A 24,957-nucleotide genomic window follows, 5' to 3' on the forward strand; every position below is an offset into this window, starting at 1 on the left:
TTTAATCTCTCCAAAATGAAATAACGGTCTGAAGAAATGCAATGTAACTCCTTCATAACCAGCAGGATTTAAGCAGAAGAAATACTGGAGGGAGTAACATTTTTTTTATTGATGGTTAAATCTGTTGCCCCATCAAAGTAACTTCCACAGTATATGTGAGAATCATCTGATTGCTGGAGGACGACCTAATGCTATAAAATCCATGATCTAGACAATGGGGGTCCTATTATTTATAAATACAATTATGACAATAATACGATGACAGTATTATTAGGTTTATACTCTATGGGGGAGATTTATCAAAGGTGTCTGTGGTAAAACTGTTCTAGTTGCCCATGGAAACCAATCAGAGCTCAGCTATAGTTTTATAAACAAAGCTGTGGAGAAATGAAAGCTGAGCTCTGATTGGTTGCCATGGGCAACTAGAACTGCTTTGTTCCCATACACTTCTGATAAATCTCTCCCCATAACTCTTTTTTGTGGATCTGGACTACTATGAATTCCCAAGGAAGTTGTCAACTGAACAGACAACAGAGTGTACACAGCTGGGGTTAGTTCTGCGTTATTACAAAAGAGATGAAAAAGCTAAAGAAATCCAAAATCGGAGACTAAAAGAGCCAAAACTAATATCTTCCATCTTGATCAGGAGGTCAAACTTGCCGGCAGGTCAGCTGAAGCGATTTTATGATTTTGCCTGGTTACTCATCGCATGGGTACACAACCAGTGTCACTGCAATAGTATAGTGTAATATTATAGTGGGCAGCAGGTTGGCTCAGTGGTTAGCACTACTTCCTTGCAGTGCTGGGGACCTGGGTTTGAGTCCCAGAGTCAATATCTGCAAAGAGTTTGTATGTTCTCTCCGTGTTTGTGTGGGTTTCCTCCAGGTCCTCCAATTTCCTCCCACACTCCAAAAAATACTGGTAGGTTGATTAGATCGTGATCCTTATTGGGGACAGGGAATGATGTACTCCCCACTGCTCCAGCTTAGCACTCCCCTCTCCCTCTGCCTGATGAAATCTCACTGCAGATGTATTCATGTGTCAGTCTTTAGACCTGTGCCTGATGCTGGATGATGAATCTGGTGCAGTATAAGACTGGTGAGTCGTCCTCTGTACCTCCTATTAGTTGGTCTAGTTTGCTGCACCACAATATTGAATTTTCTCACTGGTCACTCCCATTGTTACCAAGGACACTCCCCTTTTTTGTACAAGTCAGAAAAAAGCCTAAAAAAATTATCTAAAATCCTCAACAAATGTCCAGTTTTCTGGCATAGAAAGATTGAAACATCTCCCCCAGTGGGAGGGTGGGAAGTGCTCCTGCACAGTGTGAGCTACAGCACGGAAGGGCTCTGGTAACTACCCTCCAAAAAGCCCTCTGGCTCTTTTTTAAAAGTTGATTTTAGCAGAAAGAAGGCCATAGATAACATATATAAGAAGATTACCACAGTCACAGTGCCTGGATCTAGGAGTAAGTGTCCCTGGTTTATCAGGATGGATTTTGATGGTTGATTTCCTTAAAATCAATGGGGCTCATTTACTAAGTGTTGCACTGTGCACTTTTGTCGGGCAGTGCACGTTCTTCTAGGCTAAAACAACTTGCACAGGTATTTAAGAAATTTGTGCGCTTGGATTGTGGCGCCCGTGGCCCTTTAATGAATCGCCGCACGCTGCATTATAACTTTAAATTCCTAAAATCCTGTTCATGTAAAATTAGCATCCACATTCACAGAGCCTTGGAAGAGATGGATCTTGACACGTCACATGGGTCTAGTTCCTGGTACTAGACAAACATCCTCTGTTTGCACACTTTAAGGTGCGATCATACGTAGCAGGAGAGAGCACACACCTTCTCATACAAAATGCTCTGCTCACAGACTGTACTGCTATGTAGTGTACAGCGCTCTGGATTGTGTTTGATATATATATTGATATATTATGTTAGTACTGGAGCTAATGCAAAGCATTTTACTACATGCTGTTATTAGAGCTCAGGGAAGGTGGTCGCCTCTATAATCATTGACAGAAAGTGGGAGAACAAAAATTACAATCAGAAAATTAAAACAAATTGGGGCACATTTACTTACCTGTCCGGAGGAGTTCCCCGAAAGTGCATTGTCTGATAATAATGCACTGTGCCGCGATTCACTAAGATTGTCCCCCCGGTATCCTGCATGTGTCGCTTCCCCGCTCCGTTCCGCCGAAGTTCACCTTCTTCTTCCCGGTGCTTGTAATTGCATTGTCTTGCGACACAATGCCCTGTTAAATACTTGTCACAGCTGTGCAATCCCTGAAAATGTTGGATAATCCGACGAAAGTGCGTCCGCAGACCATTAGTAAATAAGCCCCATTCTACCTTCATTCTACAGGAGCAAATCCTGGTTAGCTGATATTTGATGACTGGTGATGGGTCTCAATGCACTGGTCCTGCTGTCCTGAGTGATGGGACCAGAACTAACAGACGGCGGTGAACCAGCCACGAGGCAAGTTGAGCATTTTGCCTCCGGCAGCACAACCTGCAGCAACATGGGGGGGGGGGCAGCATCATTATCTGGTACAAAACAGGACCTGCAACTTAAAAATAGTGTCTCTTCATACCTGATGCCAGCTTTGATGTGAGACGCAGCATGGAGAAATAATAACCTGATACATTACAGCTGGATGCGCCATTTTATAGCTCGCCTCAGGCAGCAGAGAGTTTAGGTTCACCCCTGCTAACAAAAGTAAAAAAGGTATTAGCACTAGGCCCTGCACAGCACCCAGACCACGTAATTATTATCAAATATACAGAACCAGGAGAAACTTTGCGTACGATCATAAAACGGGACTATTAAGTTCTTAATCTATACCTGTGATTGGCCTGGGCTACGTGTACTATACTGCTCTTACCTTGTACTGTATGTACATTACTTCTCTCTACTTATGCTGTATGCACTGTCCTGCTCTCGGCCTGTGCTAAACTCTCTGTATCTGTGCTTTACTGCTATCTATCTCTGTTTCTACGAAAATATACCTGCCTTTGCCTGGGGCGAGGACTAGAGAGCACCACAGGGGGGCGCCAGACAGGGAAAGAAGACGCTGCTAGAGGCGTCTCTGTCCTCCCTCTTGAGCCTGTTCAGTGGGGGAAGGCAGATGTTCTGCTCCCATGTAATGTCTGTGAGGGGCAAACCTTTATAGCACAGGATGCTGCCTGCTTGCTGTGCTACAACCTCTCTCTCCTGCAGCAGTCGGGCGGGGAGGATGGGGAGGGGCTCCCAGTTCTCATCTCTGCCGGGATCCCAGGATAGAGCAAAAACTGTCTGCTTCCTGTGCCTCCTCCTCTCTGCATCTCAACTGCTCTGAAGTCCAGACACCCTTCATTGACCAGAGGAAGGGGGAGCTATACAGAAATCTTCTGCCTCCACTGCCTGGGGTAATTGTATGGAAGTAAATGTGTGCTGTATCAGTGTATGTGTGCACAATATAAGTTATATGTATTGCATTTGTGTGTGTCTGCAGAATTAGTCTATAATGTGTACTGAAAGTATGTGTGTATCTCTGCAGTATTTGTGTAACATGTATTGCATGGATATATTTGTGTATGTATGTAGTATTAGTGTAACATATGTATTGCATGTATGTATGTGTGACATCACTGCAGCTGTCAGACACAGCCTACCGCTTTTGCCTTCACTTTTTTTCACTCCATACTGCTGAAGTAGCGCTATACAGTGAATCCAGTGGCGTAACTAGGAGAGGCAGGGCCCCATAGCAGATTTTTGCATGGGGCCCCCCTTCCCCTTAAAAATATTCACACATACACACATGTTTATACAATCACACACATTTATACACTTAAATACACAACATAACATTCTACACTCACTTTTATATACTCGTCCACACATACATACGTATACACTCATATATACATCTATACACTAATACATACAGTATATACAAACTCACTGTATATACATACAGTATATATACATACATATAGCATACATACATCATATTCTTTTACATACGGTATACACCCAATGTGTATACATATACATGCAGTATAAAGACACCATATACACGCATACTTAATCTATATACAGTATATACACACAGCAAACATACAGTATATACAGCGTTTACACGCAAACATACAGTATATACAGCGTTTACACGCAAACATACAGTATATACAGCGTTTACACGCAAACATACAGTATATACAGCGTTTACACGCAAACATACAGTATATACAGCGTTTACACGCAAACATACAGTATATACAGCGTTTACACGCAAACATACAGTATATACAGCGTTTACACGCATACATACAGTATATACAGCGTTTACACGCATACATACAGTATATACAGCGTTTACACGCATACATACAGTATATGCAGCGTTTACACGCATACATACAGTATATACAGCGTTTACACGCATACATACAGTATATACAGCGTTTACACGCATACATACAGTATATACAGCGTTTACATGCATACATACAGTATATACAGCGTTTACACACACATATATACAGTATATACAGCGTTTACACACACATATATACAGTATATACAGCATATACACACACATATATACAGTATATACAGTATATACAGCATATACACACACATATATACAGTATATACAGTATATACAGCATATACACACACATATACAGTATATACAGCATATACACACATATACAGTATATACAGCATATACACACACATATATACAGTATATACAGCATATACACACACATATATACAGTATATACAGCATTTACACACAGCAAATACACACATATAGCATACATTAATTAACTATACATACATATATAGGGACTTACATTTCTTGCAGTGGGGTGGGTCAGTTAGGTCTCATCCTGCGAGCCCAAGAAGTGTGTCGGCCAGGCGGCCGCAGCAGCTACATGGCGGGTGGCCGTGGGAGCAGTGTGGAGGGCAGACGACCGCTGGACCGAGGTGCCAACCGGGCGGCCGTGGGACCGGGGACCGCGGGAGCAGCGTCGAGGGTGGGCAGCTCCGGGACTAGGGACCAAGGTAACGGCCGGACACCCGTGGGAGCAGTGCTCAGAACAGACGGGCAGCTGCGGGACCAGGATACCGGCCGGGCAGCCTCGGGACCAGTGTGCTGGCCGGGCGGCCTCGGGACCAGTGTGCTGGCCGGGCGGCCTCGGGACCAGTGTGCTGGCCGGGCGGCCTCGGGACCAGGGTGCTGGCCGGGCGGCCTCGGGACCAGGGTGCTGGCCGGGCGGCCTCGGGACCATGGTACCGGCCAAGCAGCCGTGGGGCCAGGAAGTTTGCTTGAAGGCCGTGGGAGTAGCATGCCTGCAGGGCACGCTCCCAAGCAGCGCTGAGTACAGGTGGGCAGTTGCGGGACCAGGATACCGGCCGGGCAGCCGCTGCAACAGAGTGGAGGGCGGGCAGGCAGTTGCGCTACCAGGGTACCTGCCGGGCAGTCACTGTAGCAAAATGGAGAGCCGGCGGGGCGGGCAGCTGTGGAACCAGTGTTCCGGCCGCGGGCACAACATGCTGGCCATGGGGCCGCGAGAGCAGCGGGGCGGGACAGAAACACTGTAGCGGGCTTGACAAAGAGGGGGGTATTTGGTATTGACCTTAATGCGCCGTATAGCAGGGCCCGGGCGGCGGTCTGAATGGGTACAGAAATGCAGCGCTGTCAGCAGACATTGTGATTGTGCCGCCGTCCGGGCCCCTGATGCTCACGGGCCCCGTAGCAACCGCTACGGCTGCTACGGCGGTAGTTACGCCACTGAGTGAATCCAAGAGACAGCCGGGAGACTGCCGAATATGGAGGATTTAATCTGAGCTGCTGGGTCTGATCATCAGCCTCCTCAGGTTGTTTCTACCTGTAACTGCCTAAGTTACAATCAAAAACTACTAAGTGAAAGAAAAAACAAAAAACTATTGAAATGTCCCCCCAGGGTTCTTTTATGACCAAGGGGACAGATAAAGTATAAAAACAAAAAATCATAAATATTTAAAAACAAACATTAATATTTCACAATAAAATGAAAAAAATCCCCTGCTACACTAGAATATTCTCCATAGTCACCCCGTTTGCCCCAGACTAAAAAAATATTTGCCACAATTACCTCGTTTGCCCCAGATTATAAATATTATATATCAAAATAATATTTATTGATTAATCTATAATGGTATAAAGGACATCTACCATTAGATTAGCTGATGGTAGATGATTACAATTCACCTCCCCGTACCCGAGTGCACTGGTCTTCTTTTATTATAAATTGCAATGGCCGCATTTATGAGAAATTTTAGTTAATGTAATATGCAAATGAACAAAATGTGCTCTGCAGAGCACCTCTATGCTCCCCCGCTATATATTTTATTCATGCCCCCAGCCCTACTTGGTCATCCTACATAGTGTACAGAGAGCCGGTGACATCACCATTGCCATAGACGGGGAATCTTCTACACCTAGAGGAGAGGAGGTTCTACCATCACCATAGACAGGGGGCATCCTCTACACCTAGAGGAGAGGAGGTTCTACCATCACCATAGACAGGGGACATCCTCTACACCTAGAGGAGAGGAGGTTCTACCATCACCATAGACAGGGGGCATCCTCTACACCTAGAGGAGAGGAGGTTCTACCATCACCATAGACAGGGGGCATCCTCTACGCCCAGAGGAGAGGAGGTTCTACCATCACCATAGACAGGGGGCATCCTCTACGCCTAGAGGAGAGGAGGTTCTACCATCACCATAGACAGGGGGCATCCTCTACTCCTAGAGGAGAGGTGGTGCTACCGTCACCATAGACAGGGAACATCCTTTACACCCAGAGAAGTGGGGGTGCTACCATCACCATAGACAGGGGGCATCCTCTACACCTAGAGGAGAGGAGGTTCTCCATCACCATAGACAGGGGGCATCCTCTACACCTAGAGGAAAGGAGGTTCTACCATCACCATAGACAGGGGGCATCCTCTACACCTAGAGAAGAGGCAGATCTACCGTCACCATAGACAGGGGGCATCCTCTACACCTAGAGGAGAGGCAGTTCTACCATCACCATAGACAGGAGGCATCCTCTACTCCTAGAGGAGAGGAGGTTCTACCATCACCATAGACAGGGGGCATCCTCTACACCTAGAGGAGAGGAGGTTCTACCATCACCATAGACAGGGGGCATCCTCTACACCTAGACGAGAGGGGGTTCTACCATCTCCATAGACAGGGAGCATCCTCTACGCCTAGAGGAGAGGCAGTGCTACCATCACCATACACAGGGGGCATCCTCTACACCTAGAGGAGAGGCGGTTCTACCATCACCATAGACAGGGGACATCCTCTACACCTAGAGGAAAGGAGGTTCTACCATCACCATAGACAGGGGGCATCCTCTACACCTAGAGGAGAGGCAGATCTACCATCACCATAGACAGGGGGCATCCTCTACACCTAGACGAGAGGGGGTTCTACCATCTCCATAGACAGGGAGCATCCTCTACGCCTAGAGGAGAGGCAGTGCTACCATCACCATAGACAGGGGGCATCCTCTACACCAGTGATTTTCAACCTGTGTGCCGTGGCACACTAGTGTGCCGCGACACATGGTCAGGTGTGCCGCGGGGAAATTTCCCCAAACTATGGTGCCCCCTGTGTTTTGTTTCCCGGCAATGCGCAGCGATGCGCAGTCACGGCTTCTTACAATGTAGGAGACGTGTACAATAACACATGCACAAGCTCTGAACCTCGTGCGACAAAATGACGTCACCAAGGCCGGCGCATCATCCTGAGAGTGGAGAGACTCCCGCATTTGCCCACCGCCAAGGTAATGCCCACCAATAATGCTAACTATATGAGCTTTTGCCTGAGTATATGAACTGTTGGCAGAATACTCAGCATATGAGCTGGTACTTTTTGTACTCCAGCAGTATACTGCATATAACAATGAGAAATGTAAAATGAGAAATACTATAGTCATGAGGCTGGAGTACTACAAGTACCAGCTCATATGCTGAGTATATGATCTGGCACTTGTACTCTGGCCTCATGGCCTTAGTACTTCTCATTGTACCCCTTTATTTTGCAGTATATGAGCCACAAAATAATCAGCACCATATACTAAAAACAGGGAGAAACTGAGAACTGTTGAGGAAGAGCTTTGTGTGTGCCTTTCCACCATTCCTGCCAGGATATCCCTTTTGTGTTTATCGAAACAGGCCCAGGTTTCACAATGAGTGAGTAAAATAAATTTAGAATCTATATTATTAACTATATGTATAATATGACTGTTTTAGTGTCATTTTGTGCTATTTTGGTTGGTGGTGTGCCCCAGGATTTTCTAAGTATAAAAAGTGTGCCGCGGCTCAAAAAAGGTTGAAAATCACTGCTCTACACCTAGAGGAGAGGCAGATCTACCATCACCATAGACAGGGGACATCCTCTACTCATAGAGGAGAGAAGGTTCTATCATTGCCATAGACAGGGGGCATCCTCTACACCTAGAGGAGAGAAGGTTCTACCATCACCATAGACATGGGGCATCCTCTACACCTAGAGGAGAGGCGGTTCTACCATCACCATAGACAGAGGGCATCCTCTACACCTAGAGGAGAGGAGGTTCTACCATCACCATAGACAGGGGGCATCCTCTACACCTAGAGGAGAGGCGGTTCTACCATCACCATAGACAGGGGGCATCCTCTACACCTAGAGGAGAGGAGGTTCTCCATCACCATAGACAGGGGGCATCCTCTACACCTAGAGGAGAGGAGGTTCTCCATCACCATAGACAGGGGGCATCCTCTACTCCTAGAGGAGAGAAGGTTCTATCATTGCCATAGACAGGGGGCACTTCTCTTCCCTGTATATACAAAATTATGTACAGAGCCACAGAACCTTAGGAAGCTGCTTTATCTGGATTAGTTATCTGATAATTTTTGTTTCTCTTCTTTATGTTTGGTTACATTACTTTAATATACTATAATATAAAGTTATTGGTGACAAGGATTCTATCAGCTGGAGAATATCTAATATTGTAAATCTTTTCACTGAATACATTCTCCCCTTTGGAAAATCTAAATTACTTGAAAACTAGTAAATTCTCTTATTAAAGGGCACTTAAAGGGGTTTTGCCTTTTGAGGAAAAGCTCCTGAGCAGACTTCGCTTAGTAGTAGTGGTGTCTGTCCTGCATTTCTTGGCTCATCAGGTCAAAAGTTATAACGCAAGTATATTGTGCATATGATGTCTACCCCAATCACTGGCCTTAGCTGTTCTGTTATATGCACAATGTATGTGACATTTTTACTTCCACTCTGATGGCTGACGAAGCACCACAAGAGCAGCCACAAGAGCTGCAAACTCAGGGGTTAACCATACTAAGGAAAAATCTTTTAAAATTCTTAATTCAGAGAAAATTTTACATTTTTAGCTGAGGAGTGAAGTTGTTTTTGAAATGCATCCAAAGCAGAGCCCAACCTCTGAGACTAAACGGAGGATTCTGTCAGGGTGCAATGTAAGTAAAAACACACAATTATATTGTAATGCAAATTCTTAGAGAAGACAGAAAGACATCTTTGCAATGCAGGTGTGATGGGCTTCTACAGCCTTTCTTTAGTGAAAATTAGATTTAATGAGTTTCATTATTTCTATGTCCGGCCTGCAAACCCAAGTACTGAAGGTGGACATAATAAGTGTAACACAAAATATAAATGTATCTTCTAAGAAGATTTGGTCTAAAGATTCCTTTTATATTTCTATTATATGAAGTAAGTTTTATTAGATAATACAGTATAATTTGACATGGCAAACCTGACACATCTAGGACAATGGTGGCAAACCTATGGCACGGGTGCCAGAGGTGGCACTTGGAGCCCTTTCTGTCGGCACCCAGGTAGTCACCCCAGCATAGAGTTCACTAGACAGTCCAAGGTGGTCCAGGATGTGCGAAGCTCAGTGCTATTTAAAGTGACACATCCTTAGCTACCTGGGACTACAGGAAGAAGAGCGAGAAGGTGTGGATAGGGCTGGATCATCATTGGAGCTCCTGCTCTGGACTCTGCAATTCTACCTGTGTCAGGGACCCTTAGGGACGCTCCAATGACATTCAGAATGTCGTCTTCTTTCTACTATATTGGTGTCCCCAGGATGCTGGTACAATTGAAAGCTGTGACAGCACAGAGAGCAATAAGTTACTCTGTAAATTGCCGTGTGGGCACTTTGTGATAAATAAATGGGTTTTTGTTGTAGTTTGGGCACTCGATCTGTAAAAGGTTCACCATCACTGAACTAGGATATAGATATCCTGGAAATACCCCTACTCTTCTGGCACTGTCCGATGTTAGGGAAGCATATGATAATGCTCATTGCTCACTTGAAGCATCCTCATCTTATTTACCCTAATCAAGAAGATGTTATTCATAAGTATTCACATATTGCCCGACACTGCCAACTACAGCAAATCATGTCCTCATAGTTTGTTTAGTAAAGGTTATGAGTTAAGAAACGGAAAAAAAAACATAATCTCCTGGCTCCACATCAAAACACACCGCAGGGCATGCTGCGTAGATCAGCACAGGAGACGTGTACAAGTGTGATTGCTTACCTTGATGGCTTGTTCTGGTCTATTATATCCAGAGAATGAGTACTGCCTTATACATATCCTGATCTGCCATAACCTAAGGACCACATATGGACCACGCGCGCCTCCTGCTGCGCCACTCATTAGTGAAAACAGGACCCTCATTATCTGGGGGTCCTGTTCTGGTGATCAGTGGAGGTCCCAGCAGTCAGACTGATCAGCTTATTCTGTGGATAGGAGATAACATAAATAGTTAGTACACCTTTTAAAGGGGTTCTCCTACGAACTAAAGTTAGGCCCTATCCACTGGATAGGGCCTAACATGCTGATCAGTTGGGGACACCACAGATCGCGAGAATGAGGAGTGACACAGTTAATTAGAGATTAATGGAGCAGAACAGTCATGCGGGGCCGTTTGCTCCATTAGTCTGACGGACCCCTCATTCACTGATCAGCAAGTTAGGCCCTATCCCGTGGACTTTACTTAGTGGGAAAACCCCTTTAATTTAATTTCCATGAGTCAACAAAAGGACCCATGGCATTGAATACCTATTAAAAATTTATTCCAGGGAGCAGTTTTACTAAATACGTCTTATTCCTTCTACTTGCTCCTTCTTCCTTGCTTATTACTCCTAGATTTTTGAATAAATTACCAAATGGGTGTAACTTTTACCAAGAGGGAAGTGTGCCTACCCAGTCTGACAATGTCCAATGAGCACTAACAATGTCAGACTCTAACGGTGCGACCACACGTTCAGTTTTCCAGATGAAGTTTTTGAAGCCAAAATAAGGCGTGGATAATAATGGGTTGAGACCAATAATTGAAAGGTGCCGCTCCTCCTCCTACTTATACTCCATTACAGGTCTGGGCATCAAAAACTGCATCTAAAAAAATTGAACGTGTGGTTGCACCCTAAGGTCTACATTCTGGTCCCACTTCTTCACCCATGAGAATTCCAGATCACGGGGGTCCAGTTCTTCTGAATGATGGGGGTCCCATTACCAATTACCTTGTTATGTATATTGTGGATAGGGAGTAATTTATAAACTTGGGGCAAAACCTTTGAAACCAGAGCACATGCTTTAGTTTTTTCAATGTCTATTGCAGAAAACTTTTTGGTTGTCTCTCTGCAGTTTATGATTTTACAATGACTGTCAATTTGTATATTTGGTATAGCACTTGCTGGTCTCTTCTGACCTGTTCTTGCTTTGTCTATATTTGCATTTCAGTCACAGCAGTTAAGCAGCTATTTCTTCATTTGATCATATTAGGTGCTGCAGACGGCTCCTTTGTACCACACATCAGCTGGACTTGCTTTGAAATACAAGGTTGGGTAATTGACTTGCTGGCAACTTGAGATGAATGGGTTTAGACAGATTAACATTCTAACAGCAAGAGGCAGTCAGACTCCAAGGCTAAACAAAATCCTCCCGGACTCATTAGTTGGGGTGAAAAGAAAAAAAATTAAGGAAATTTTAAATTCTTTGCAGAAATATTTTTTTATTAAAATTTATAAAGTTATCACAGCAGATATAACCTTGACTTCTACTTGGGACCATCTGTCCTGTATGTGTACACATTTGTCAAATATGTTTACAATGGAAAATCTCGGAAAATGGAAAATTCTGTTTCCTACAGTATGAGGTTTTTAAAATTGTGGTCTCAGTAAGACCTTAATGCCTAAGGGCGCATTCACACCTTCAGTTTTTCAGATTTTGCAGTTTTTTGATGTCCAAATCTGGAGTGGAGTTAAGAAGGAGCAGCTTCACTCAATGATATGTTCTCACCCAATATGATCCAAATCTGCTTTTTGCTTCAAAAACTGCATCTAAAAAACTGAAAGTGTGAACGCACCCTAAGAGAACCCATAGGGCCTTCTTCCACTTCTGTAGTTACTACAAATAGATAATGTAGAGGTCAGTATTTTTTGTGATATTTCTACACAGTGCTAAATTAGAACTTACTATATTTATGAATACATGAGGGTTATTGCCCTCACAGCACCAGGGTCTATACATTTAAAGGGAACCTGTCAGCAGAAATTGACCTCATAAAGCCACCAGTTGGTTGCAAAGCAGCTGAACACCTTCCAGATCATGTCTCTTACATGACCTTGTGTGGTGGCAGTATCTAGAAAATCTACTTTGAAGTGAGATGCAAGTTGGTTGTATAAAGTCAAGGAGGCGAAGATTTTTTTTCTTTGCTATTGATGGTCCTGCATCCAGAGACGTCACTAACCAGATCTCCTGAAGTTTGATGCATGATGTCAATCACAGAGGAGGAGGCGATCACATTTCCCCATCTTGACTTCAGTGTTAAACTCTCCGCCTCTATGACTTTATACAACTAATTTACATCTCACTTCAAAGTAGTTTATTTTCCACAGGGCCATGAAAGAAACAATAACTAGAAGCTGTTACGATGCTTGACAATATGCTGGTAGTGGTTTAATAGCCCAATTGCTGATGGCAGGTTCCCTTTAAGTTGCAACTTTAGAGAGGTTGAACCAACAAAACATGCAGTCAAATAATTGTATTAGTAATATTATAGTTAAAGGTAATTATACACATGCAATAGCTACTGAAAGCTATAAAAATCCAGGCCCACAAGAAAAAGGCTCAAATGCGTTTTTTCACCAATTTCACTGTATTTGGATTTTTTTTCCCGCTTCCCAGTACACGGCATGGAATATTAAATACCATCACTGCAAAGTGCAATTTGTTACGCAGAATACAAGCCATCACACAGCTCTTTACATGGAAAAATAAAAAAGTTTTTCAATGTGGGGAGGGAAAAATTTAAATGCAAAATCTGGCCTGGTCCCTAAGGGGTTAAAAGGAGCAAAAGTATTTGGATCATTGACTCAAATGCTGTTTCATGGGCAGGTGAGGATAATTCCTTTATTATGTCATCTTTACTAAGCAGATAAAAGGCCTGGCAATGATTTGAGGTGAGGTGCTTGCATTTGGAAAATTTTGCTGAGAACAAAACATGTGATAAAAAGCTCTTCATGCAGTTTAAAAAGATAAATAAATATATATATATATATATATAAAATTAAAACTTAGCTTCTCCAGGGCCCCTGTTGTCCTGTGTCACGTCTGTCGGTGACCTGCCACTGTTTCTTTACAGAGGCAGACGTGTTCCGCTCTGACAACTTCCACTCACCTGGCACGCTCACCCGTCCCCCGTCGCCATGCCTGATACAGCATTAGTTCCAATGCATATCCATTGGGCGGAAGTAATTGGAGCGGAGCGGGCCTGCCTCTGTAAACAAAAAGGTGCAGGGCACCAACGAGCAATGGCGTAGAGCAACTGGAGCACCGGAAAAGGTAAGCAGGGCGGTTGCCAAAGTGGTAAAAGATCCGGGGCCACTTTTCCTCCCTGTGAAGTTCACCACACAAACATCTTAGTTAAAACTGCATCATAATCAGTTTTATGCTGGTTTTAGGTGAAGTTTATTGTTTTATCAGGTGAACGACATGAACTGAACAGATGAATTCCATTTATTGAACAGGTTTCCCCTATAAAATTAAAATTCACTTGTTGATTTCATGTCTTTCAGCTGTTACATTAACAAAACTGCACCTAAAACCTCTGACCGCCCCCTGACAGTGTTATCCTGCTTCTACCTTTAATACTCTCCCCAAAATACTGTAAGGCTGCGTTCACACGTTTGCTTTGCATTTAAACAATACAAGACACCAAGTGCTTGTAACACATAAGTTGCATACATTTCACTACAAATTCACATGAGATCAAACCGACGCCCGTCCTACTAGCATGTGTGAACTAGTCAAAAGCATGTCCATACACAGTCCCCAGTAATGTCTTTACACCCTTCCCAGTAATGTCCCCCACACAGCCCCCCCGTAATGAGCCCCACACAGCCCCCCCAGTAATGTGCCCCACACAGCCCCCCAGTAATGTGCCCCACACAGCCCCCCAATAATGTGCCCCACACAGCCCCCCCAGTAATGTGCTCCACACAGTTATCCCCTATGTTTTTCCCCTTCCCTTAGCTCCTATCATGTTTCCCCCTAACCTCACTGTCGCTGCTCTGTGCACTGCTTTCCCCTGTGGTTCATATGACACATCACATCATCACAGTTCCTGCAGTAATATTCTCCCCTAGGTCCTGCAGGGGAAAGCAGTGTCTAGTGTGCACTTTCTCATCATGATCTGTGTCCTGAGGAGTGCGGAGGAATGCCCAGGCCTGGGGAGATCCAAGGCTCCAGCCAAAGCTAAGCACTGTCTTCAAAGCCAGCAATATTTTTTTTTTAACGCCCGGACAACCCTTTTAAGATGTTATAAAAAACATTTCATTTGAGAAATTGCTAGAATATTGGACAAAATCTACATTTTGGTACATCCAACAAAAGAAAGAAAGCGCTGGTGAAGTCATCAATTTAAAACGCCCACGGAAGAAAACAGTGGTGGATGAATGCAAAGAAATTTTAATGGTCAAGCAAAAGTTTCACTGGAGAAAGAGAAGAACATTCTCTAGGATGTAGGCCACGTATCAATATACAAATCTGCCTCAAGAGTAAAAAGACTAGATTGGACTTTGCTAAAAAATCTAAATAAGCAAACAGTTCTGGTAGAACATTCTTTGGAAAGATGAAACCATGAACAACCTCGAATTTTTGTAAGCTGTGATTTAAGGCCCATAACTTTTACATTTACTAAGGGCTTTGTGCCAGTTTTCTGTCGTACTTTGCACGTTCTTTTAGGTGCAAACTGCTTGCACAGGTATTTAAGAAGTGTCCGCACCACAAATGTGTCGCACGAGACCAGTGCTCAGTCGGACCTAAGATGCACCACAAAAAAGTTGGTGAACTCTGTTGGGAAGTGACAGATTAATGATTTTTGGCGCACGATCTTCATGAATCTGGCGCACCCAGCATTATACACAGGCAGAGCACATTTAGTGCAATGTTACTCTTTGTGAATGTGCCCCATTAATTTTATTCTCGGGAAAAACCCCTTTAAATGCAGATTTTACAAATGCGGCTCCAATGCATTAAATATACTGCGTGTAAACCCAACCTGGTACAGCCGAATTTTTCAAGAAACCATTTTTTTCTTTTACTAAATTCCTTGTTCCATTAACAGTAAGAGCTCATTAGTCAATATCATACGGCCGCACAGTAATCATGAACATAATGTCCCAACATTATCATAACAGTCACTTCGTGTAGCAGTGCCAAAGTAACACTACACCACCGGAGGAACAATGACTTTCTTCAGGCTCACACAATGACAGACAGCTTCTTAGGTAAATACATTTGTTATGCCTCTCTTTGTGAGATAAGAAAGTTCATTAACGGAAAAAAATCCCCCATTATGTTCGATATAACTTCCTCTTCCATCATCATACAAAGATTAATATATAAAACAATTATAAACAAATACCAAATTATGAAATACATTTCCAAAATAATCAGCTAACTCAGTGTTGTCTGTAGTTTCTCTCTCATTCCATTATGAAATCAGCCGCAGCCTCATGTATTCTATAAAATAGTCACATAACACGTGTCGTATAGGTGAGTCATTTTTAAAATGCTAAGGATTTTTTAGCACTATGAAAATCATGATTGTTATTAACAAAAGAGTTATAAATGTATCCTCTCAGAAGGTCTTCCTAGATTTCGAGGATCACTAGAACGGGGCCTTTGCACTCTGGAGGCCTATTGGACTGGTGTTTGCCATTTTGTGGTTTGGACATACATGCTTTACTCTGTCCAGTTGGCAAGGTACGGTTAAAAGCAGGTGGGGAGGTTCAAGGTCTTCGTACCACTCGTCTGGATAAACCTGCATCCCATTACCGTGTGGGGCCCCCTTGGTTTCTGGGGCCCAATGCAATTGGGAAGGTCGCAATATGGCTAAATAACGCTTAAGCATATGTCTGTGGGTGTGACAATCTCCCCTCCCAAAATGATTATAGATGCATTAGAAACCATGTGGATAGGAGATAAATAACCCCATGAGATAGTCTCATGGAATATACCATATAATGGGGTACATTTACTTACCCGTCCCGTTGACGCAGCCGATCCAGAATGTCCGACGAGGATTCAGAGCTGCAGTGATTCACTAAGATCAGTCGGGTTGTCCAATGGCCCCATCCCCTGATTTGTGTCGCATGAAATCAGGCGCCAATGCGCCACAATACGATCGCGTGTGCCAAAAACCAGGGGCAATTCAGGACAAGAAGGAAAAATTCAGGGAACCCGACGAAAATGCGTCCGACTGACCCTTAGTAAATCTGCCGTTATGTGTGTATATATTACCATCTGTGAGTATAGGAATTGTTGGGAGGCCATGATCATACCTTGTATTGGAGCTCAGGTCTATTCAAATTAAGCAACACATGTCTGTCAGTTTAACGGGAAAACCATTGATGGGTTGAGACCAGGGTCAGATTAAGGCTACATGCACACGATGTATGCCCGCCGTACCGTAGTACGGCAGGCATACATCGGCACTGCGGAGAGGAGCAGGGGATGAGCGCAGCTCACTCCCGCCCCTCTCCATAGGAATATACAGCGCTCGGTGCCGTATCACGTAGAGAGATAGAACATGTCCTATCTTTTCCCGGGCTACGGAGTGGTGCGGTGCCGAACGTGTGGTGCCGTGAGCCCATAGAAGTGTATGGGGGACGTATATCGGCCGTATACGTCCCCCATACATAAAACTGCCATGGACCCCGGGCTTTATGAATATTATAGCCCCTACTAGTCTGCATTCACTTCCTACATATGGAACCAGAATTAGCTTCTTGTGGAATCTAGGATGTGTCCTTTCTGTCTTCTTTCTATCTGCAATTTAAGGACCTTTGGAGGACCTTCAAAGGCCCTAAAATGGCTCTTGTGTACATGTGTGTTGAGAGCAGGAACAGATTTACAAGGATTTCATGGGTGAAGATGAACACGCCGGACCGCTGTAAGCCGGCGTGCTGAGGATAAGGCGCTGCAGTGTTCGCTAGCTTTATCCAGAGGTTCTGATAAAGCTAGCATTTTAACATTGCTAAAAATGGGGGGTAGCTCTAGGAGCTGCTTATTTTAGTAAGCAGCTCCTAGTGCGTTTTTTTAGGGTGACAGGTATTTTAGACATTTGGTGTTGTGGTAGCATTAAAGATCAATATCCCTTTAGTGCCTATAATTGAAGCTGTTGTGATCAGATTCTGCTGATGCTCCAAGAAAGAACAATCTATCAATGTAAATCTATTTAACTTGCATAGGATAAATATCATACTGATAAAGTGGACCAATTGTACTATTTCTACATGTTGCCGGTCCGGTATCACATGCTCCATGTGATTCTAAACCACATTTAATACACTGACAAAACATTTTGTATCGTTTCATTAAATTTATCACATTATGTTCAAGGTTGAAAGTGACCAGTTCTCTACTCAGCATTTCAATGACCACAACTCCTGCGAATGTTGAAGTCTGGTTTTTGAAATTTCATGTGATTAGGAGACAGATTTACTTCTCACTAACATTATTTACTTAGTTACTTTGTTTTTGTAAGTTGCAATGTCAAATCATGTATATGATTTATAGAAGGGGCTCAAAGCAATCTCTAGCAATGTTGCCTGATGAGGCATTTAGAGGGGCGCACTTGACCTAATAAACGTAATTTTGACAATTTGGCAATCCGACTTTAGAGAACCAAGCCAAAGGACGCTGGTTCAGATCCAGACAGTAAGATTGTAATATTTCCTGCTCCTGTCAAGTTTATTTATTTATGGGACTAAGGCTACATTCACACACATGTATGGGCGACGTACACTCACCGGCCACTTTATTAGGTACACCTGTCCAACTGCTCGTTAACACTTAATTTCTAATCAGCCAATCACATGGCGGCAACTCAGTGCATTTAGGCATGTAGACATGGTCAAGACAATCTCCTGCAGTTCAAATCGAGCATCAGTATGGGGAAGAAAGGTGATTTGAGTGCCTTTGAACGTGGCATGGTTGTTGGTGCCAGAAGGGCTGGTCTGAGTATTTCAGAAACTGCTGATCTACTGGGATTTTCACGCACAACCATCTCTAGGGTTTACAGAGAATGGTCCGAAAAAGAAAAAACATCCAGTGAGCGGCAGTTCTGTGGGCGGAAATGCCTTGTTGATGCCAGAGGTCAGAGGAGAATGGGCAGACTGGTTCGAGCTGATAGAAAGGCAACAGTGACTCAAATCGCCACCCGTTACAACCAAGGTAGGCAGAAGAGCATCTCTGAACGCACAGTACGTCCAACTTTGAGGCAGATGGGCTACAGCAGCAGAAGACCACATCGGGTGCCACTCCTTTCAGCTAAGAACAGGAAACTGAGGCTACAATTTGCACAAGCTCATCGAAATTGGACAGTAGAAGATAGGAAAAACGTTGCCTGGTCTGATGAGTCTCGATTTCTGCTGCGATATTCGGATGGTAGGGTCAGAATTTGGCGTCAACAACATGAAAGCATGGATCCATCCTGCCTTGTATGAACGGTTCAGGCTGGTGGTGGTGGTGTCATGGTGTGGGGAATATTTTCTTGGCACTCTTTGGGCCCCTTGGTACCAATTGAGCATCGTTGCAACGCCACAGCCTACCTGAGTATTGTTGCTGACCATGTCCATCCCTTTATGACCACAATGTACCCAACATCTGATGGCTACTTTCAGCAGGATAATGCGCCATGTCATAAAGCTGGAATCATCTCAGACTGGTTTCTTGAACATGACAATGAGTTCACTGTACTCAAATGGCCTCCACAGTCACCAGATCTCAATCCAATAGAGCATCTTTGGGATGTGGTGGAACGGGAGATTCGCATCATGGATGTGCAGCCGACAAGTGTGCGGCAACTGTGTGATGCCATCATGTCAATATGGACCAAAATCTCTGAGGAATGCTTCCAGCACCTTGTTGAATCTATGCCACGAAGATTTGAGGCAGTTCTGAAGGCAAAAGGGGGTCCAACCCGTTACTAGCATGGTGTACCTAATAAAGTGGCCGGTGAGTGTATATATACGGCCGGCGTATATACGGCCAATATACGTGCCGCATACACTTCTATGGGCTCACGGCACCGTATGGGAGCGGTACAATGCAGCACACGTGCGGCACCGTACCGCTCCATAGCCCGTAGAAAGATAGGACATGTCCTATCTTTCTACGTGATACGGCACCGTGCGCTGTGTATTCCCATGGAGAGGGGCGGGGGTGAGCAGCGCTCAGCCCCTGCTCCTCTCCGCAGCGCCGATGTATGCCCACCGTACTACGGTATAGCGGGCATACTTCGTGTGCATGCAGCCTAACTTTGATGCCAACTTCAGTAACGTATGAGTATGCGGGTTCTATAGGCCCAGCCAACAGTGAGCATATGTGCCACAGGATTCCATATACAACTTGTATTCCTCCATATCTTATCTTGTATTATCTTAACAGTACAGATTAGTCCAATAAACTTTCCCTCAAATATCGCAATCACTTACGTATATCATCATTCCATTTACACATACAAAGTTTCATTCAATTCTGACACCGCCCTTTTGCAATGTGAAGCCCAACGGAGATCTGATTAACATGTTCCAAACTTTATTTGTACAGCAGGTCTGCATTTGTAGTATCAGGTAAAACAATGGCTATGAGTTTCGACAATTTGCTTTTCTCAAATCCTTCTTGTTGTGTTTTTTTTTTTTTGTCAGTGAGTGATGATCTGTAGAAGAGATAAGCACACGACAGATGAATATTCAAGATCTTACAATTTTTGTAAATTAGATAACATTTAATAATAAAGTCACTTCACAGAAAGCAGCAACCAAAGTAGCAGAAACTTAAAATAGACGTTTTCATTTATGTAATTTTTAGATTATTACTTAATTTCAGTGGAAAACTGTTATAGACACGATTTTAGTAGTATTATTTAAAGGGGTCAGCCACTCTTTTACATAAGTTACCCATGTGTCTTTACTGCCTTAATAATAATCCCTGAATGTTTATCAAGTGATTCAGAATTCCTACTACTTACTTTAGTGCTGTCTGCAGACTCTCGTTTTCTTAGTTTACATGTCTGATTAATAGGATGGGATTGCAGCAGGAGATTACGACTCATAAGTAAGACAGACTGTGAGAGGGAGACATGGTGGGAATGGCCAAAAGCATGGGTTGGAGCAGTGAGAAACAGGAATTTGTGTATATATGCAGAGGACAGCATGGTGAGAACCGGGAAAGGCTGAAGCTCTCAAAGGAGGCAAAGTTACAGGTACATATACATGCAGAGACCTGTCTAATGGAAGAGATTCATTTTGGGCAATCCCTTTAAAAGAATACATACATTTTGGACCTAACAACTTTTACATAGTAAAAACTGATCAATGAAAATAATGATTTTGAAATAAATTTAATACAGACAGTCCCCTACATAAGAATACCCAATTTACAGACTACCCTTAGTTACAGATGGTCTCTCTGCCCACTGTGACCTCTGTTGACCTCTCTGGATTTTTTACTATAGCCCCAGGCTGCAATAATGAGCTGTAAACTATGTGTAATGAAACTTTATTGATAATCCTTGTTCCCAGGACAGCAAAAAATTTTGAAAATCCAATTGTCATTGGGACAGAATATTTTTTTCTGGAGCTAAAATGATAAAATATACATGTTCCGATTCACATTTAAATTGAATGAGTAGTTATTATTGCCTTTATTGATTGTCTTGTTGATATTTTCTAACATACTCAAAACAGACAAGGATTGGGTAGAAATAGCATTAATTATGACCTTGTATAGGTTGAAATGTGCCATGTAATGATAAGGTGACATATTATAATACAATTGATGGGAAGTATAATTATTTGGGGAGGGAGGCCTCATTACATTTGTCTACTGTCCTGTCCTGAGACCATGTCTCAGGTCGCGGGCTCACCCGTGGTCTGCCATGTGCCCCAGCCCCTGCGGCGTCCGCTTACTTGTCCCCACTCCTGTCTCCACTGCCGCCCACTTGCGTCCCCGACCCCTAGGGCATGCGCGCACCAGCTTCAGAAGCTTTAAAGGGCCAGTGTGCGTTAATTGGCACCGGCCATTTTCCAGAATACCATTTCAGCCTGCCTCTCGCTGCACCACCTGACGAATCTTTGTGCAATATGCTTCTAAAAACTTGTATTGTTGCCCTGTGCCTGTTTATTGATTTCCGGTTGTGACCGCGGACCTGTTCCCGTTTACGCTCCTCCACTGCCAGCCCTGACCTTCTGCTCTGCCTCTGACATTTATCCAATGCCACCTGCCCTGACCTCCTGCCTGTACCCAACCACAAACCTGCCTTCCATGTTTGTACCTCGCATCGGCTGCCACCGCGGACAAGTCACTCCTGTGGAAGAACCTGGTGGTACCACGCCTCAACAAATCCAACCCGCTTTGCCACGGGCTCTGGTAAAAACCGGGTGCCACTTAGATTCCGGTCCCAGGTGTCGGCTTACGTCATCATCCATGGTGGTCCAGTGGGTTCACTACCCCTAGAGCCTGACACAGTCATTGGTTAAAAATAAACACATGAATAACACATTTACACATGTGTAACTGACTGCAAGGGTTGTGTGATAAGGCTCTAGGAGTCTACTTTTAGGTAGTGTCCCTCTTGGTACTCCCAGACATGCCTCTAAAATGCACTCAAAGGCAAAATAAATGCCGATCCCTATTTATAAAACACATATAACTGGCAAATTGTGGATTCTGCTATAAAGTCCACTATAAATACTGCTCAATCTCATGTCATTTACCAAAACTTTTTCCCTTCCGAATGGAAATATTCTGTACATTGTCCAGTTCTTAACACAAAAAAGCAATAACAATGTTTTTTGTATAATCCCATCCTTTCTGGAATAGTTTTGCACTTTATTTGCTCTGCATTAATCATTTTCACTTCCTAAAATGTCACTCGTGCTAAACCAAACTGTAGACCTCTGTCCAAGCCAGACTCATGACTTCCTCATAATCTTCTTTCTCAATAACATGTGTTTTGCAATGAAGCTGAGATTGCTAATTTGTTAATCTCTGTAAAGATTTTATTGTTTTGTAACAGCTCCCTATTCCAAGTAGCTGGTAAGTATTTGTATTGCTATATTGATATTATTATGTTGGTTATATATATGGGACTGGAGTAAAGTGATTTAAAGGGTCAAATCCAGGGAGGGACGCCCAGGAAAGAAAATATTCTTAGAAAGCTGGTTTGGATCTAGGTAGGTAGGCACAGTCAGCAGCCACACAATAAGCTTCCTCTTCAACTTTATTACACCATTACTCTTCTACTTTACAGAATGCCTGATGGCTTCATCTGCTTAAAGGTTATTTAATGTGTTTCCACAATTTCTTTGACTAGGAGGCCTATAATCTGGTGAGTGCCATCGAGTATACCAGAGTAGATAAATGATCTGCTGGTATGTTATTGGTCCCTCATAGACAGATCCCAATTAGGTATGAGCGGACCCATTCTAGAATGAACACCCCCACCAGTAACACCCGGGATAATAATAATAATTCTTTATTTATACAGCGCACACAGATTATGCAGCGCTGCTCAAAGCATGTCATATTGGTCCCTCACAATCTAAACAACCTACCAGTATGTTTTTGGAGTGTGGGAGGAAACCGGAGGACCCAGAAGAAACTCAAGCAAACACAGAGAGAATATACAAACTCTTTAAAGATGTTGACCTGGGTGGGACTCGAAACCAGTACCCCAAGGCAGAAGTGCTACCCACTCAGCCACCGGGATTGGTGCCTTCACAGATAGTGGGGGGATTACCCTTTGAATGTCATTTTCCTAAGGCTTGTCACTCCCTTTGATGTCAAAGAGTAAATCCTAGAGTAAATGCTACAGGCATTTAAATGCTGCCGCCATGTTGGTCATGGACCCGAACATTACAGTTAGGGTTCACTCCTTACTAATCTCCATTTATCAATATGCCTATGTTCTGTCAATAGTCTGAGATTTGTAGGAATCTTTCTCCAGGAGATAGAGATATTTGGGCTCATTTACTAAGGGTCCGCGGAGCGCTGGACTTCATCTTCGTTGGACCGTCCAAATCGGGGATCGCGGCAGGACCAGGTAAGTAAATTTGCCCTATTGAATATGCAAGTAGCCATTTTACTGTTCGGCTCTGACCTCTGAACTACAGGTGTAGCCATTTCACATTGGACCATTCTTGTGGTTTCATCAAACCAGAATGTACAGCAGGAGATGGGTTTAAAGGATAGACAAGCTATAGCTCATGATCATTTGGCTTAATGGAGGTATGTTAGGAAGCCTCTGTTACACCCTTTATAGCAGAAAAAATAGCAAAGGAACCAGTGTTCTTTTTACTGCTAAAATAATGGAAGCTAACCTTTCATACATGGAACCCTATCGGTATCACCTTCTGTTCACCCTATGTATTTTGCTTGCATTATGCTCTTCTATAATGTGGATCATCAGGAAGCTCATGACACTAATCTGAGACTGCAAATAATGAGCTAAAATTCAGCCCTGTGGTAATCGGTATTTTAAAGGAAACCTAGCACTTCGGGTAGGGCTTATAAGCTGGACATGCCGTGCACCAGCTCAGGGTGAGCTGGTGCCGGCGCTTATCTCTGTTATGTTTTTAAACAGTTTTAAAGTGTTTTAACAGTTTATTAATGTTTATATCCTTACTGGCTTTCCCGCACCAGGGTCCGCGCTCGGCGCACCATGCGCGTGACCGTGCGTGCATCTGAATAGGAAGTGGTAGCGTGCATGGTGCGCCGACCCCAGTGTGGGAAAGCCAGTAAGGATATAAACATTAATAAACTGTTAAAACACTTTAAAACTGTTTAAAAACATAACGGAGATAAGCGCCGACACCAGCTCACCCTGAGCTGGTGCACGGCATGTCCAGCTTATAAGCCCTATCCCAAGTGGTAGGTTTCCTTTAAGGAACTGGTTAAGGACATGATCAGCCAAGATCAGCCATCAAGAAAGATTAACCCATGAAGAAATGTGGCATGTATTCCACAAAACTTCTTAAAGTAAATCTACCATCGGGATCAAGTGTGTGCCCCTTCTGGCAGGAACCGCTCTTCTTTCAGCTTCTTATGCTCTGGTTTTTACTAAAAAAAGGCCTTAAATACTATGCAAAGGAGCCTCAGAGGCTTTGGGCTCCATAGCTGTTCATTGATCGGTAAAGCGCTGCTGAATTTGATGGTGCTATATAAATAAAGATTATTATTATTATCCCATATGAGTTGTACAGTGCTATGGAATATAGATTCCGGATAGAATAAAGATTATTATTATTGAGCCTGGAGCCCCTCAGACTCATTTGCTTATTAAACAAAAAAAAACAAAAGCAAATCACTTCTAG

The 24,957-nt window shown here is 43.6% G+C and overlaps 1 protein-coding gene across 1 annotated transcript in view; it reads left to right on the plus strand.

Moving 5' to 3' along the window:
* The first annotated feature begins 482 nt into the window (after nucleotides 1-482).
* RBM47 (RNA binding motif protein 47) overlaps nucleotides 483-24,957 on the plus strand; it is a 111,009-nt gene continuing 86,534 nt past the window's right edge. The window contains exon 1 of the mRNA XM_072125293.1: nucleotides 483-666. The gene's annotated coding sequence lies outside the window, so the exon portion shown is untranslated. The remainder of the gene's footprint in view (nucleotides 667-24,957) is intronic.

The sequence above is a fragment of the Engystomops pustulosus genome, chromosome 1 (assembly GCF_040894005.1).
Source record: "Engystomops pustulosus chromosome 1, aEngPut4.maternal, whole genome shotgun sequence".
Classification (NCBI taxonomy): Eukaryota; Metazoa; Chordata; class Amphibia; order Anura; family Leptodactylidae; genus Engystomops; species Engystomops pustulosus.